Source organism: Oncorhynchus masou, chromosome 8 (assembly GCF_036934945.1).
Source record: "Oncorhynchus masou masou isolate Uvic2021 chromosome 8, UVic_Omas_1.1, whole genome shotgun sequence".
Taxonomy (NCBI): domain Eukaryota; kingdom Metazoa; phylum Chordata; class Actinopteri; order Salmoniformes; family Salmonidae; genus Oncorhynchus; species Oncorhynchus masou.
In genome coordinates, this window is record NC_088219.1 from 11,755,931 (window position 1) to 11,772,613 (window position 16,683).

Consider the following 16,683-nt stretch of genomic DNA (forward strand, 5'->3'; position numbering starts at 1 on the left):
GAGAGGTGTTGGGTTTCCTTGATGGCCAAAAAGCTCAGTTTTAGTCTCATCTGACCAGATTACCTTCTTCCATATGTTTGGGGAGTCTCCCACATGCCTTTTGGTGAATACCAAACATGTTTGCTTATTTTTTTCTAGCCACTCTTCCGTAAAGCCCAGCTCTGTGGAGGGAACAGCTTAAAGTGGTCCTATGGACAGATACTCCAATCTCCGCTGTGGAGCTTTGTAGCTCCTTCAGGGTTATCTTTGGTCTCTTTGTTGCCTCTAATGAATGCCCTCCTTGCCTGGTCCATTAGTTTTGGTGGGCGGCCGTCTCTTGGCATGTTTGTTGTGGTGCCATATTCTTTAATTTTATAATAATGGATTTAATGGTGCTCAGTGGGATGTTCAAAGTTTCTGATATTTTTTATAACCCAACACTGATCTGTACTTCTTCACAACTTTGTCCCTGACCTGTTTGGAGCGCTCCTTGGTCTTCATAGTGCTGCTTGCTTGGTGGTGCCCTTAGCTTAGTGATGTTGCAGACTCTGGGGCCTTTCAGAACAGGTGTGTGGATACTGAGATCATGTGACAGATCATGTGACACTTAGATTGCACACAGGTGGACTTTATTTAACTAATGATGTGACTTCTGAAAGTAATTGGACGCACCAGATCTTATTTAGGGGCTTCATAGCAAAGGGGATGAATACACAAAGGGGTGAATACATAAAGGGGGTGAATACATAAAGGGGGTGAATACACAAAGGGGGTGAATACACAAAGGGGGTGAATACACAAAGGGGGTGAATACATAAAGGGGGTGAATACACAAAGGGGGTGAATACACAAAGGGGGTGAATACATAAAGGGGGTGAATACATAAAGGGGGTGAATACATAAAGGGGGTGAATACATAAAGGGGGTGAATAGACAAAGGGGGTGAATACATAAAGGGGGTGAATACATAAAGGGGGTGAATACATATGCACGCACCACTTTTCTGTTTTTAATTTTCTATATTTTTTGTGTGTATGTCCATTACATGAAATCTAAATAAAAATCCATTTCAATTACAGGTTGTAATGCAACAAAATAGGAAAACCGCCAAGGGGCATGAATACTTTTGCAAGGCACTGTACACACTCTGAATAACATTTTAGTTTTTATATTAACCTTATAAATTGTGTTTAATTTTGCGATAAACTAAATTATATCAACATGGTGAGATTTGGCCATGGAACACTATGAAACAGGTGAAAAAGTAAACAGAGAGAGGAGCTAAATAAACTGTCTGTGTGTGTATGAGAAGTCCAGGCTAAGAGACAGGGCTCTGAGCAGCCAAGCACAAACCTTTATACTTCCACTTTATACAACAACAACAACACAATAATAAACACAGTCAAGTCCCCAGGCAGGAAACAGCAGTCCACAGTCTACAGGTCTCCAGCCCGGCTACAAAAACATCTCAGTGGTAACATCAGGGGTCACGCAGAGCTTGATGTTAAACTGTGAAGAAACATGGCATGCTGCCACACAGATGGAGGAAAACAAAAAAACTGAATTCTCTGGCTGACTGGAGGTATTTGAGAGATTTGCATTTAAGATTAAAGCTGGCGGCGCTGAAACTGATCAGGCTCTTACACACAGCAGCAGGCTCACACAAGCTGACAGCATGCCGGGTGACATCTGCAATCACACCCTCTTTCAGATTTCCTCTGGGGGAGCCACTTGGAGATCCAGGGATCCTTCTTGGAAACTTAGACTCCCTGGTCAAGGAGGAGTCTCTTGGAGATCCAGAGATCCTTCTTTGAAACTTAGACTCCCTGGTCAAGGAGGAGCAACTTTGAGATCCAGGGATCCTTCTTTGAAACTTAGACTCCCTGGTCAAGGAGGAGCCCTTTGGAGATCCAGAGATCCTTCTTTGAAACTTAGACTCCCTGGTCAAGGAGGAGCCTCTTGGAGATCCAGAGATCCTTCTTTGAAACTTAGACTCCCTGGTCAAGGAGGAGCCTCTTGGAGATGCAGGGATTCTTTTTTGAAACTTAGACTCCCTGGCCAAGGAGGAGCCTCTTGGAGATCCAGGGATCCTTCTTTGAAACTTAGACTCCCTGGTCAAGGAGGAGCCTCTTGGAGATGCAGGGATTCTTCTTTGAAACTTAGACTCCCTGGTCAAGGAGGAGCCTCTTGGAGATCCAGGGATTCTTCTTTGAAACTTAGACTCCCTGGCCAAGGAGGAGCCTCTTGGAGATCCAGGGATGCTTCTTTGAAACTTAGACTCCCTGGCCAAGGAGGAGGGTGCGGGAATACCTGAGACCGTGCCAGGGGTAAATAGAGTATCTTAAGAGTGGTAGGTGATGCAACACAATGAAAGAGAGCTCTGATAGTGAACTGTTTCTCTTGGACACCGTGACATCCCAACTCATTTAAAGCCACGCATCAGAGAGTAGAGGGTTGTCACCCTAAATGACCTTTAAATCTGTTTGAACAACTTGTTGCTGGGAGGGAGGTCTACAGTACCTGTGTTGATGGATGGGAAAAGTCGAGAGGATTTTTAAAAGTGAAAAGACTTAAAGATATCAATCTGAACTGCATAGGCAGGGACAAAGATATATAGACAGGGACAAAGAGATATAGACAGGGACAAAGAGATATAGACAGGGACAAACAGATATAGACAGGGACAAAGAGATATAGACAGGGACAAAGAGATATTGACAGGGACAAAGAGATATAGACAGGGACAAAGAGATATAGACAGGGACAAACAGATATTGACAGGGACAAAGAGATATAGACAGGGACAAACTGATATAGACAGGGACAAACTGATATAGACAGGGACAAACTGATATAGACAGGGACAAACAGATATAGACAAACAAATATAGACAGGGACAAACAGATATAGACAAACAAATATAGACAGGGACAAACAGATATAGACAGGGACAAACTGATATAGACAAGGACAAACAGATATAGACAGGGACAAACTGATATAGACAGGGACAAACAGATATAGACAAACAAATATAGACAGGGACAAACAGATATAGACAGGGACAAACTGATATAGACAGGGACAAACAGATATAGACAGGGACAAACAAATATAGACAGGGACAAACAAGTATAGACAGGGACAAACAGATATAGACAGGGACAAACAGATACTGACAGGGACAAACTGATATAGACAGGGACAAACACACACACACACACACACACACACACACACACACACAGGACCAGCCTGTGAACCGTGAAGACATGTTTCCCCAGACCTTTGTGAGGCCACAGGACATGTTTCCCCAGACCTTTGTGAGTCCACAGGACATGTTTCCCCAGACCTTTATGAGGCCACAGGACATGTGTCCCCAGACCTTTGTGAGGCCACAGGACATGTTTCCCCAGACCTTTGTGAGGCCACAGGACATGTTTCCCCAGACCTTTGTGAGTCCACAGGACATGTGTCCCCAGACCTTTGTGAGGCCACAGGACATGTTTCCCCAGACCTTTGTGAGGCCACAGGACATGTTTCCCCAGACCTTTATGAGGCCACAGGACATGTGTCCCCAGACCTTTGTGAGGCCACAGGACATGTTTCCCCAGACCTTTGTGAGTCCACAGGACATGTTTCCCCAGACCTTTATGAGGCCACAGGACATGTTTCCCCAGACCTTTGTGAGTCCACAGGACATGTTTCCCCAGACCTTTGTGAGGCCACAGGACATGTTTCCCCAGACCTTTATGAGGCCACAGGACATGTTTCCCCAGACCTTTGTGAGGCCACAGGACATGTTTCCCCAGACCTTTGTGAGGCCACAGGACATGTGTCCCCAGACCTTTGTGAGGCCACAGGACATGTTTCCCCAGACCTTTGTGAGGCCACAGGACATGTTTCCCCAGACCTTTGTGAGGCCACAGGACATGTTTCCCCAGACCTGTGTGAGGCCACAGGACATGTTTCCCCAGACCTTTGTGAGGCCACAGGACATGTTTCCCCAGACCTTTGTGAGGCCACAGGACATGTTTCCCCAGACCTTTGTGAGTCCACAGGACATGTTTCCCCAGACCTTTGTGAGGCCACAGGACATGTTTCCCCAGACCTTTGTGAGGCCACAGGACATGTTTCCCCAGACCTTTGTGAGGCCACAGGACATGTTTCCCCAGACCTTTGTGAGGCCACAGGACATGTTTCCCCAGACCTTTGTGAGGCCACAGGACATGTTTCCCCAGACCTTTGTGAGGCCACAGGACATGTTTCCCCAGACCTTTGTGAGTCCACAGGACATGTTTCCCCAGACCTTTGTGAGGCCACAGGACATGTTTCCCCAGACCTTTATGAGGCCACAGCACATGCTTAACAAGCACTTTAATGGTTGTTTCACAAATTATGACGACAACAGTCTTGCCAAGTCCAATCCGAAGCCAATACTTTTTGGGAGACAAAAGATATGTAGGACAGAATGAAATGTTTAGAAAGGAAAGAGAAATGAAAGCTATGCAAAGCGTGTACCACACATAAAAATAAAACATGGATTTAAGTGACAAGGACCGTGTCTATTTCAGTACCACCATAAAAGCTATGTTGTAGTGAATGATAAGGCTTCCCTTGCAAATCTCTGAAGGGACAGAGCAGCTTTGTGGAGGGGTGAAAAACATCCACCTAAAATGAATGAGCAAGCATATCCTGATTTGAGGATTTACTACCCCTAGAAACACCCAGTGAGAGGGGGGTATTTCTCTCAATCTGCCACACGATTAACAATTCAAACAATCACCTCTGATTCTGGATAATTAAACTTAACATGCCATAATTGTTCCCATACCCCTTTCCATCTCAGAGATTAAAAGCCCCCACGTTTTATTCAATGAAATTGTGAAATGTTGAGGAGAAAAGCGGGAGAGAGATTTTACAGCGGGGCTGAAAGCCACAACCAAATGCCGTAGCAGCCCATTGGACAGATGCTTTCAATAAGGGACGTTACAGGACCACACTTTTATTGCTTCTTTTACCCATATTTTGAGACAAATATGTACAGACTGGTTATTTCAATAAACCCCCTGACTCAAGACTCCATTTCCTTTCTAAAACATGGACGCTTGTAGGCATGCAGGCATATTTATCCACACTGATAGCCAACATGTAGATTGCATTTTTGAGCCCCCTAAGAAATCATGTGGCCCATTATCTTTTTTTTGCACGGATTACCTTGTCAAGTAACTAAGCTGTTTAAAACAATTCACTCCCCTCTCTAGTTATCTATGTTTTCATTCCAATTTAGGGAGTTTGCTTTGAGGTTGTATTTATCATGTTTTGGTTAAAAGCATGAGGGGTCGAGGAGAAGGAACAAACCCCTGCAGTGTGGAGGAGGGATATTACAACACATACAAACCGTAGATGTGTGCGCACAAACATATACAAAGAGTCCGACACATATACACATTCACAGCAGCTTCTGGAGGAAGTTTTACAGCTTACAGGCCTCTCCCAGGGAAGTCCTATAAAATGGGTTTTACATTGTTAAGAGGCACAGTTATCCGGGCTGATTCGCCTGTTCTGAGCGCTGCTCTCTGACCCGCTACATTGTTAAGAGGCACAGTTATCCGGGCTGATTCGCCTGTTCTGAGCGCTGCTCTCTGACCCGCTCAGCGGACGTGTGCCGGTAACTGGTTTTACATCCCATGAAGCCTTGAGGCACAGGTCACAGAACAGTTACGCTAAACACTTCTCCCTCCTGCCACCTCTCTCTCTCTTCCCCTCTCTCAGCATCGCTCCCCTTCTCTCTCCTCCATCTTCAGACTGTTATATCAAGCTCTAGTTATGAAAAACAATAGGTTTATAAAAGATTACATGGACCTACAATACTAAAAGTGTTTTTCAGTACACACTCAAATTCTTAATGTATATTATGGCCACAGGCTTAGCAGTGAAACAGTCCCATGCTACAGCATCAGACTTCTCTGAGTTGGCTTCCATTCTGTAAATAAAGGTTACGATAGATTATTCTGTAAATAAATATTATGATAGAGTATTCTGTAAATAAATATTATGATAGAGTATTCTGTAAATAAATATTACCATAGAGTATTCTGTAAATAAAGATTACGATAGAGTATTCTGTAAATAAATATTATGATAGAGTATTCTGTAAATAAATATTATGATAGAGTATTCTGTAAATAAATATCATGATAGAGTTTTCTGTAAATAAATATTACGATAGAGTATTCTGTAAATAAATATCATGATAGAGTTTTCTGTAAATAAATATTACGATAGAGTATTCTGTAAATAAAGATTACGATAGAGTATTCTGTAAATAAATATCATGATAGAGTTTTCTGTAAATAAATATTACGATAGAGTATTCTGTAAATAAATATCATGATAGAGTTTTCTGTAAATAAATATTACGATAGAGTATTCTGTAAATAAATATCATGATAGAGTTTTCTGTAAATAAATATTACGATAGAGTATTCTGTAAATAAAGATTACGATAGAGTATTCTGTAAATAAATATTACGATAGAGTATTCTGTAAATAAATATCATGATAGAGTTTTCTGTAAATAAATATTACGATAGAGTATTCTGTAAATAAAGATTACGATAGAGTATTCTGTAAATAAAGATTACGATAGAGTATTCTGTAAATAAATATTACGATAGAGTATTCTGTAAATAAATATTACGATGAGTAATAAACACATAGTCTACTGTACATGTACTGCCTAGGTGATATGTGAAGTATTATAGGCAATAAACTATCCACCGAAAAAGGCTTTGTTTTTTGTTTAGTTCTAATAGTACACAAGTGGCATTTGACATAGTGGTCTGAGGTTTGAGTACATCAAACCAAATTTCTTTAGGCGCTAGCTAGATAATACACACACTTATTATGCATAAATTACATGATCTACCCAAAGGTATATCAGTAAGAGTAAGGCAGTCTTGTTCCAGAGCCATTTGCCTGTTTACTCCGTCACAAACCAGCACCAAAGAAAACAGCAGTTAATGTGAGGCCTCCACTTCAAGACCCTCAAGAAGTTGTCTATTGAAATATTCCAATGTCTCTTTGAGAGATGCACAATGTCAACATTTGTACAAAGACTAGCTTTTCCCACAGTTCAATTGGTGAAAAAATTCAGTGATGAAGAGTAAAGGCCCACCTGCATCGTGGACCGGAGTTAAATATGCTCTGTGGTACTGAAAGAAAGGAGAAGGTTCAGCTGATAGATGAAAAAGGCTTCAGCAAAGGACCCACACAAGGGTTTGTCCCATAGTGAGATGTCGCCCTCATCTCCTTCAGAGAACCGGGTTTACATACTGTAGAGCATGAAACACAGCGAGAATCTCACTGCCAATAGACTGCCTGTAGGTACTTATCACAGTGGGAGGCCGTTCCTTTTCTTGCTAGAACAAAAGCGCTACCTGCTGTGTGTCGACCTGGTAGCAACGAACCTACCAATTCTACTTGTAGAATTGCAATGTTCGTCAGTGGCCAACAACTTAACTTTGAGTCATTTTTTTTTTTAAATAGGGCATTTTCTTCATACATCCACAGATGAGCCAGTGACACATGGGATGGTAGCTAGCTAAGTGCACAGACACAATGCACACAACACTAAATACTTCCCCCAAGCTAGCTAACCACTGTAGCTAGTATTGACATTATAATTAAATCACAATGGATTAGCTAGTTTCCATGAAACAGCTGCCTGTGTTAGCTGCCGAGTGCAGTGTCCTTAGCTAGCTAGCTATGTTGTGCTAGCTAGTAAATATGTTAACGTTAGCTAGCTAGCTACACATTTGGCTATGGGCTGGCACTGGCAGTATGGGATTATAGAGAGGGAATTACATAGTTTCTTTGTCATCTTGCTAGGTAATTATCTAGCTGTGGCCACCTGGATAGTATCAACAAGGGCTTTCTACAAAATAGAAACATTAGCACAGATAGCGTGGGATCTAGACCATAAGCAATATGCACGGCTATGCATTGCTAAATAAAGCTACTGCCACCTTCTGGTTTGGAGTGTTTTAACAAGGCTGAGTGGCTGATGACTTCCAAGGTCTTTGCTGTGTGAACACAAAAGAGATTGACTGCCGACACCCTGTTCAGAGGTGCTAAGTACTGTCGGCAGGCAAGCGTTTGACAATCCCACCGGTGTGTTGAGCTTTAACTAAAGTTGATCATAAACCAGAACAAATTTTAATCTGAACGGACGCAAGTTAACCAGTGTCCCTCTCTCCGGATGGAGGGTTACAAAGCCTGTCTGTTATACCAACAATGGTGCCTTCCTTCCTTCACAACAAAGTGCCAATTCCTTAAGATGCAAAGAACCAACGCACAAGCACCGCCTGTCAATGAAAATCGAACCAATTGACATTTGAGTGTGCAACTAGCATAGACAGGAGGCCATTAACAGGCTTTGTTGGCGTCATTAGTTCATGTTCTCTCGCCATCTCCATCCTTTGTCTGCCCTTTTAAGTGTTTTCCTGAGGCCAACCTAGCCATGGCCAAATAGATCCTTTTGTGAGTCCTAAGACCTCCGGCCTCTCAGTCCAGAATTCTGTCTTCCATTTGGGTCTAACCTCTTAATTGGGAGGCCAATGCTCTTCAAACCAATGGTCATGAGGTTGCACAAGCATTATCCTTTCAGTTCCCAATGAGGGGTTGAACTTAGGTCATCTACCTTCAGGCAGGTCCCACTGAAATGAAACCATTCCACCTCTGAATGTTGGCAATGCCAATGAACTAAACTTGCCCCATGTTGCAGAGGCTGTACAATGGAGGAATTATTAATATTGTTTTTTAACCTTTATTTAACTAGCCAAATTAGTTCATTAAGAAAAATGCTGATTACAATGATGGTCTAGGAACAGTGGGTTAACTGGTCTAGGAACAGTGGGTTAACTGCTGTATTCAGAGGCAGAACGACAGATTTGTATCTTGTCAGCTCAGAGATTTGATCTAACAACCTTCTTGTTACTTGCCCATCACTCTAAACACTAGGCTACCTGCAGCACCACAATTTAAAGGTGAGCTATGATGCTGTGAAATCACATAGAGACAGACATTATGCTTCAAAGCAATGGTGAGACACGTACTGTACTTCGGATGATTCTGTAGGATACCTGTCATTCTCATTTCAAGCGAAACACTACGTTTCGGGAAAATAAATAAAAGATGAGAGAAAAGTGTGTACTTTTTCATACAAGGTTAAGAATACCCTGTCTTCTCCGCTGTCATTCAACAGACGGTCATACATCGTAATGTTCTTTGGCCGATCTTGCTCAGTAAATCCAGGCTGTCAAACAGTCTCTGTGGATCTGAAAACCACATTTTCCTTTTTATAACTTCCACATGTGAGGGCTTCTTGCTGTATAAAATCTATGAAATTATTCAACTTGTGGCCTTGACCACAGTGTCAGTTGGCCTATAATGTCACTCTTCTACTATTCTCAACACATGATGAGCAGTGAGCACTGATCGCAAGACTGCACTGCTTCTCCAAATATAGGATTCACCAAATATACAGTAGGTAATGGGGCAGGACTGTTAGAGAGAATGATGGCATACAGTACGTTACCAGGGAGACCAAAACATTGAGATGAGACTGAACAAATAGGGCTGCAGTGAGAACCAGAGACAGACAGTTGGACCAACTTTTTGAATTTTGAATATCATTCTAATTCTCGAAATTCAGTTACATATCATTATCAAATAATGGGGGCAGGGTAGCCTCGTGGTTAGAGTGTTGGGCTAATAACTGTAAAGGATGCAAGTTCAAATCCCTGAGCTGGCAAGGTACAAATTTGTCATTCTGCACCTGAACAAGGCAGTTAACCCACTGTTCCTAGGCTGTAATTGAACATTTGTTCTTAACTGACTTGCCTAGTTAAATAAAGGTAAAAAATATAAATAAATGATCACACCTGCAATATATGCAACAGCGTACACATTTGTTACTGTCTGTCCTTGAGATTTTCTATAAATCTTCTTATAAGCTGTTATTTATAGGCTGTATATAGGCAGTTTTTTAAGAATTTCAGTTTAAGGAGGGAAACTACATAGGTACAACAGATAAGTATGGGGAGAACTCCCCATTGTTAGCCTATGTGGGACTGTGTCTATGGTCCCTAAACATAGATTGCCAGGGCCCCATGTTACCTCAGCCCCATGTTCCCTTAGACCCATGTTCCCTCAGCCCCATGTTACCTCAGCCCCATGTTCCCTTAGACCCATGTTCCCTCAGCCCCATGTTCCCTCAGCCCCATGTTCTCTCAGCCCCCAGATGTTCTAAAAGTTCTACAGCTGCACCATTAAGAGCATCTTGACTGGCTGCATCACCGCTTGGTATGGTAACTGCTCTGCATTCGACCGCATGGCACTACAGAGGGTAGTGCGCACAGCCCTGTACATCACTGGGGCTGAACTCCCAGCTATCCAGAACCTCTATACCAGGCGGTGTTAGAGGAAGGTTCCGTGGGTCATGAGGGAACATAGGGCTGAGGGAACATGGGACTGAGGGAACATGGGGCTGAGGGAACATGGGACTGAGGGAACATAGGACTGAGGGAACATAGGACTGAGGGAACATGGGACTGAGGGAACATAGGACTGAGGGAACATGGGACTGAGGGAACATAGGGCTGAGAGGGAACATGGGACTGAGGGAACATAGGGCTGAGGGAACATGGGACTGAGGGAACATAGGACTGAGGGAACATGGGACTGAGGGAACATGGGACTGAGGGAACATAGGACTGAGGGAACATAGGGCTGAGGGAACATGGGACTGAGGGAACATAGGACTGAGGGACATAGGACTGAGGGAACATGGGACTGAGGGAACATAGGACTGAGGGAACATGGGGCTGAGGGAACATGGGACTGAGGGAACATGGGGCTGAGGGAACATGGGACTGAGGGAACATAGGGCTGAGGGAACATGGGACTGAGGGAACATGGGGCTGAGGGAACATGGGACTGAGGGAACATGGGACTGAGAGAACATAGGGCCGAGGGAACATGGGACTGAGGGAACATATGGCTGAGGGAACATGGGACTGAGGGAACAGGCCCTGGATATTGAATATTCTCAATTCCTTCCATAAACCTGGGCATAGAAGCCTTTCATAGGGCAGGGGACATACCTGGAGGACAGGAGCACTCTTGAATGACATCCCTGGTAGCGCGAAGTTTGGGCAGTGCTTTGGTCAGTCTCTGAAAGGGTACAACAAGAGCCACAGTGAATAATGTGAGATGTTAGATGTACAGTGGGGCCTAAAATTATTGACACCCTTGATAAAGATGAGCAAAAATGACTGTTTAAAATAAATCATTAAAATATTAAGCTATATTGTACGCAAAAATAAAAATGAAAACAGATTGTTTTATACTAATAGAATTGGTCAGAGAAAGAGATTTTGTTCAACAAGTAGTATTGTTTTTATTTTATTTAAAGGTAGGTCTCAAAATGATTGACACAGCTGTTTTCAATACCTTTCAAACGCATCACCTTGTGAGGATCAAGGCACTGGGCTTTTTCCTAAAATGTTTTATGAGTTGGAGAACCCATTGGGAGGGATTCTTAGACCATTCCTCCATACAGAATCCATCCAGATCCTTGATATCCTTCGTCTGCACTTGTGTTCTACACTCTTCACTTCAAACCACAGGTTTTCAATAGGTTTCAAGTCCAGAGACTGAGATGGCCATTACAAAATGATGATTTTGTGTCCAATTAACCATCTGTTTGTATATTTTGATGTGTGCTTGGGGTTATTGTTTTGCTGGAAGATCCACCTGAGGCCAAGTTTCAATCTCCATGCAGAGACAACTAGTTTTTGGGCTAAAATGTCCAGGTAATGGGTCAAGTTCATGATGCCGTTGACCTTAACAAGGGCCCCAGGACCAGTGGAAGCAAAATAGCCCCATAACATCATAGATCCACCAACATATTTTACAGTAAGTATGGGGCTCTGTTCTGCTCATGCATTCTCATTTTGACGTCAAACCCCTCAATGGTGTACGTGGCCAAAGAGCTCTATTTTCATTTCATCACAAAAATGTAAACACCCTACGGGACTCCCAACCACAGCCAGTTGTGATAGAACCAGGGCTTTAGTGATACTTCTAGCACTGAGATGCAGTGCCTCAGACTGCTTCGCCACTAGGGAGCCCCTTGAGATCAATGTAAATACCTGGACTTTACTAAACAGCATTGGCACTTGGATTGGAACCAGTGCTTCGGTCAGATGACATGAAAATAGACTTCTACAACAGAGGAAGGGTATGAAAAGAATCTGGGGGATTCTGTATGGAGGAATGGTCTAAGATCCCTCCCAATGTGTTCTCCAACTCATAAAACCTTTTAGAAAAAGGCTCCCCACTTGTCAAAAACTGTCTGAATTCAACATTGTTTCCACTTCAATTCAACCCCCCCCCAAAACCAATATGATGACTTTGAATCAAAGTGGAAAACTAATTGGATTTGAAAAGTCATCAATGTAAAGACAATTAGTATTTTTTCACCCAACTGTTTACCTAGATCCAATAACATGGTGAAATGTTTGGTTGATTTCACGTTGAATTCACGTTAGTTGAAAACTCAACCAAATTGCAATTAAACGACATGTTGAACTGTGCCCTGTGGGGTCAGTGCCATTATCCTCCTAAGGTGAGGTATTGAAAGGTATTGAAAACAGGGGTGTCAATAATTTTGACCCCTACCTTTCTGAGAAAAATATATATTACTTGTTAAACTAAATCTATTTCAGTGTGCAATTGTATTCGTATAAATATTATATGAAAAACAGAAAGGAAAACGCAGCACATTGCTGCTCATGCTCCCAGGTGATTTTATTTTTAACAACCTTTCCACCCTTATGTGTTCGTTCATCAGGCATCCATGACCTAAGGGTCGAAACGTTGTTATTAATAACGTTGACACCTGGGAGCATGAGCAGCAGTGTGCGGTTTTCTACAACTCCCGCACCTGCGGAAAGTACCTATGTTCTTCACATTTTGTATAAAATAGAATTTCCCAATTTTACAATACAATACAGCTCAGGATATTTGCATATTTTTTTTTATACAGTCTGTTTTGCTAATCTTTATCAAGGGTGTCAATCCCACTGTAAGTGTAACCCATCGTGCATGCTAATTGTTCTTTAGTGGTAGTACATGACAATCGTTTTTTAACGGATGTCAAATTGGACTCCAAATTACCGAATCAGTCTGAATTGAGGTGTCAAATGAGTAGTTAAACTAGATGAATTAGGCCATGTTCCTACATGATTATGGTGATCGGCTACAATGTTGTGATGAAATAGGCAACCTTAATGTAGGCTCATTCTAACGGGAGAGATAATCCTTTCAAAATATGGCATCTGATCTTGCATCACTGTCTGAAAGAGGTTCATTAAATCGTATTACACTTTCACGTCAACCTCACCTCGTGCACTAGTTTTTCAATGATATCCTGAAGACCAGGTACCGTTCCATTCTCATCGGAAGGGATCGGGGAAATTCTCTCCATCTCCAAAATCTGCACTCTGTACTCCAGGTGAGACGTCTTGAAGTGTACCAAAAAACAAAACGCCATAGAACACACCGACAACATGACGCAAAATGCGGTTGGCAGCCCGCCTAAACAATGCGAAAAATTGGATTTGTGGCTGTTGGAGTTGATTGATTCCATGGTCTTTTCGTCAGATTTTGCGGGGGATCCCATCCTGGCATCTGCAGTCAAATTATTTGTGCAAACTGCAACAAAAATCCGTTAATGAATTATAGACTATTTTCCTGTATGTCAAATTAGAAATATTTCGATTGTTGTAATCCCAGTTTGTTACTGTAGCGGAGCCATCACAAGAATGAATGTTTAATCTCTGCGCAACTGTGGATACATGAAGGGACGCAACAGCGTGCAACAACAGCTGCACGAGGACTTGTGTAGGCTATGGATGCGCTCACGCGATTTGGACCAGTCACAGACATGATGCCAAATACCCTTTAAATCGTTCTTTATCACTTCCTGAAGTCCATTCAATAAAAGGAGTCTTCCTCAGAATACATCTCTCTGGTGAGTACATGGATTGAGAACCAGAGTATTTAAACTCGTATTCTTACCCAATGAATGTGCCATAAAAAAAAACAATAGCCTAAGGAAAACATGAATTGATTTTAGACATAAACATTTGACATAATACACAATACATTTCAGTGTTGTGTACTTTGAGAAAATAATTGAAATATGAAATTCTTATCACTTCATAACCATGAAAGGGGACTAGCACTCAATGTTATTTATTCAAAAGGTTGTTCAAACAAACTACATCTCCTATTTCAAAATCTACAGAAAGCCAGAGAGGACATATGCATAAAACACTTATTTCCTCCTTATGTTGTGATTTATTTATCTCATGATCACAACAAAACAAAAGATGTTTTTGTCGAGATCATGAGGTAAACTCTATAAATAAGAGTGGAGGTATTGGTGATACATTGACAGCAGTGTCAAAGTGGACCAAAGGCAGCAAGACACAGATCTAAGACTTTTGATTAGTGCACATCTGTAGCCAGGTGCTAATGTACAGGCCGGGGTCTTCTTATCAAAACCCCAGAAATAAAAGACAAATAATGACAAAATAAGGAAATAGAAATTCCAAATAAACTGCACATGATACAGTGTGTCTAGTCAGTGAGATGAATGGCGGAGCAGTCCTACAACATTTTGCCCACCATTTGTGGGCACCATTCTGTATACTTCTGGCCCTTCTTTGGACACTGTGTTAACAACCCTCCAAGCAAGCTTCAATGCCAAACAACTCTCCTTCCGTGGCCTCCAATTGCTCTTAAATACAAGTAAAACTAAATGCATGCTCTTCAACCGATCGCTACCTGCACCTGCCCGCCTGTCCAACATCACTACTATGGACGGCTCTGACTTAGAATACGTGGACAACTACAAATACTTAGGTGTCTGGTTAGACTGTAAACTCTCCTTCCAGACCCATATCAAACATCTCCAATCCAAAGTTAAATCTAGAATTGGCTTCCTATTTCGCAACAAAGCATCCTTCACTCATGCTGCCAAACATACCCTTGTAAAACTGACCATCCTACCAATCCTCGACTTTGGCGATGTCATTTACAAAATAGCCTCCAATACCCTACTCAACAAATTGGATGCAGTCTATCACAGTGCAATCCGTTTTGTCACCAAAGCCCCATATACTACCCACCATTGCGACCCGTACGCTCTCGTTGGCTGGCCCTCGCTTCATACTCGTCGCCAAACCGACTGGCTCCATGTCATCTACAAGACCCTGCTAGGTAAAGTCCCCCCTTATCTCAGCTCGCTGGTCACCATAGCATCTCCCACCTGTAGCACACGCTCCAGCATGTATATCTCTCTAGTCACCCCCAAAACCAATTCTTTCTTTGGCCGCCTCTCCTTCCAGTTCTCTGTTTCCAATGACTGGAACGAACTACAAAAATCTCTGAAACTGGAAACACTTATCTCCCTCACCAACTGTCAGAGCAGCTCACAGATTACTGCACCTGTACATAGCCCACCTATAATTTAGCCCAAACATCTACCTCTTTCCCAACTGTATTTTATTTATTTATTTTGCTCCTTTGCACCCCATTATTTTTATTTCTACTTTGCACATTCTTCCACTGCAAATCTACCATTCCAGTGTTTTACTTGCTATATTGTATTTACTTTGCCACCATGGCCTTTTTTTGCCTTTACCTCCCTTATCTCACCTCATTTGCTCACATCATATATAGACTTGTTTATACTTTTGACTGTATGTTTGTTTTACTCCATGTGTAACTCTGTGTCGTTGTATGTGTTGAACTGCTTTGCTTGACTTAAATGTAAATGTAAATGACTTAAATGCTTTATCTTGGCCAGGTCGCAGTTGTAAATGAGAACTTGTTCTCAACTAGCCTACCTGGTTAAATAAAGGTGAAATAAAATAAATAAAAATAAAAATGACTAAATAGCCTGTAGCCTTTATGAAATGTTGGAGTATTTTAGAATCCACAACACTTCACCTGTTTTACTAGTTTCCCTTTTCTTCACTACTTGTTAATTGTTGTTTGTGTTTTTGCTGCTATTCACAAGCCAACATCCCTGTTAAAACTATTAAAGAGATTCAAATGAACTTTTATTGGTAGTTTGGTCAACTTTGGTAAACGTTAATTGGTAGTCTGCAACCACAGATATCAGTGTTAACATTCCACATTCAATCAATTTAAAATAGTAGTTCAACCACACTTTTACATGTCTTTGAAAGTGGATTGTATTGGAGCCAAAACTGGAAGCCATCTATAGCTGACAGACAAGTCCATTTCTGGCTGGGTTAATCCCTCGTCAAAATAAAAACGGATGCGTTGATCCACCGTGGGCTCCTCAGCCATACCGCCTCAACCATACTGTCAATCTATCACCAATACATCCAATATCATCAATACATTTTTTGGGATTACAGCCTGAATTCAAAATGTATTAAATAGATTTTATTCTCATGTATCTACATACAATACCCCATAATGACAAAGTGAAAAAATGTTTTTGGACATTTTTTCAAATGTAATGACAATGAAATACAGAAATGTCTCATTTACATAAGTATTCACACCCCTGAGTCAAGACTTTGTAGAAGAACATT

General features: G+C 41.9%; 1 long non-coding RNA gene across 1 annotated transcript in view; it reads right to left on the reverse strand.

The window, feature by feature from the left end:
• The window catches only part of LOC135543856 (uncharacterized), a 69,218-nt gene extending 55,266 nt beyond the window's left edge, over positions 1 to 13,952 (reverse strand). Inside the window, exons 1-2 of the long non-coding RNA XR_010456256.1 lie at positions 13,452 to 13,952; positions 11,149 to 11,218 (exon numbers count right to left, since the gene is read on the reverse strand). This is a non-coding gene — a long non-coding RNA (uncharacterized LOC135543856). The remainder of the gene's footprint in view (positions 1 to 11,148; positions 11,219 to 13,451) is intronic.
• Positions 13,953 to 16,683: the final 2,731 nt, after the last annotated feature.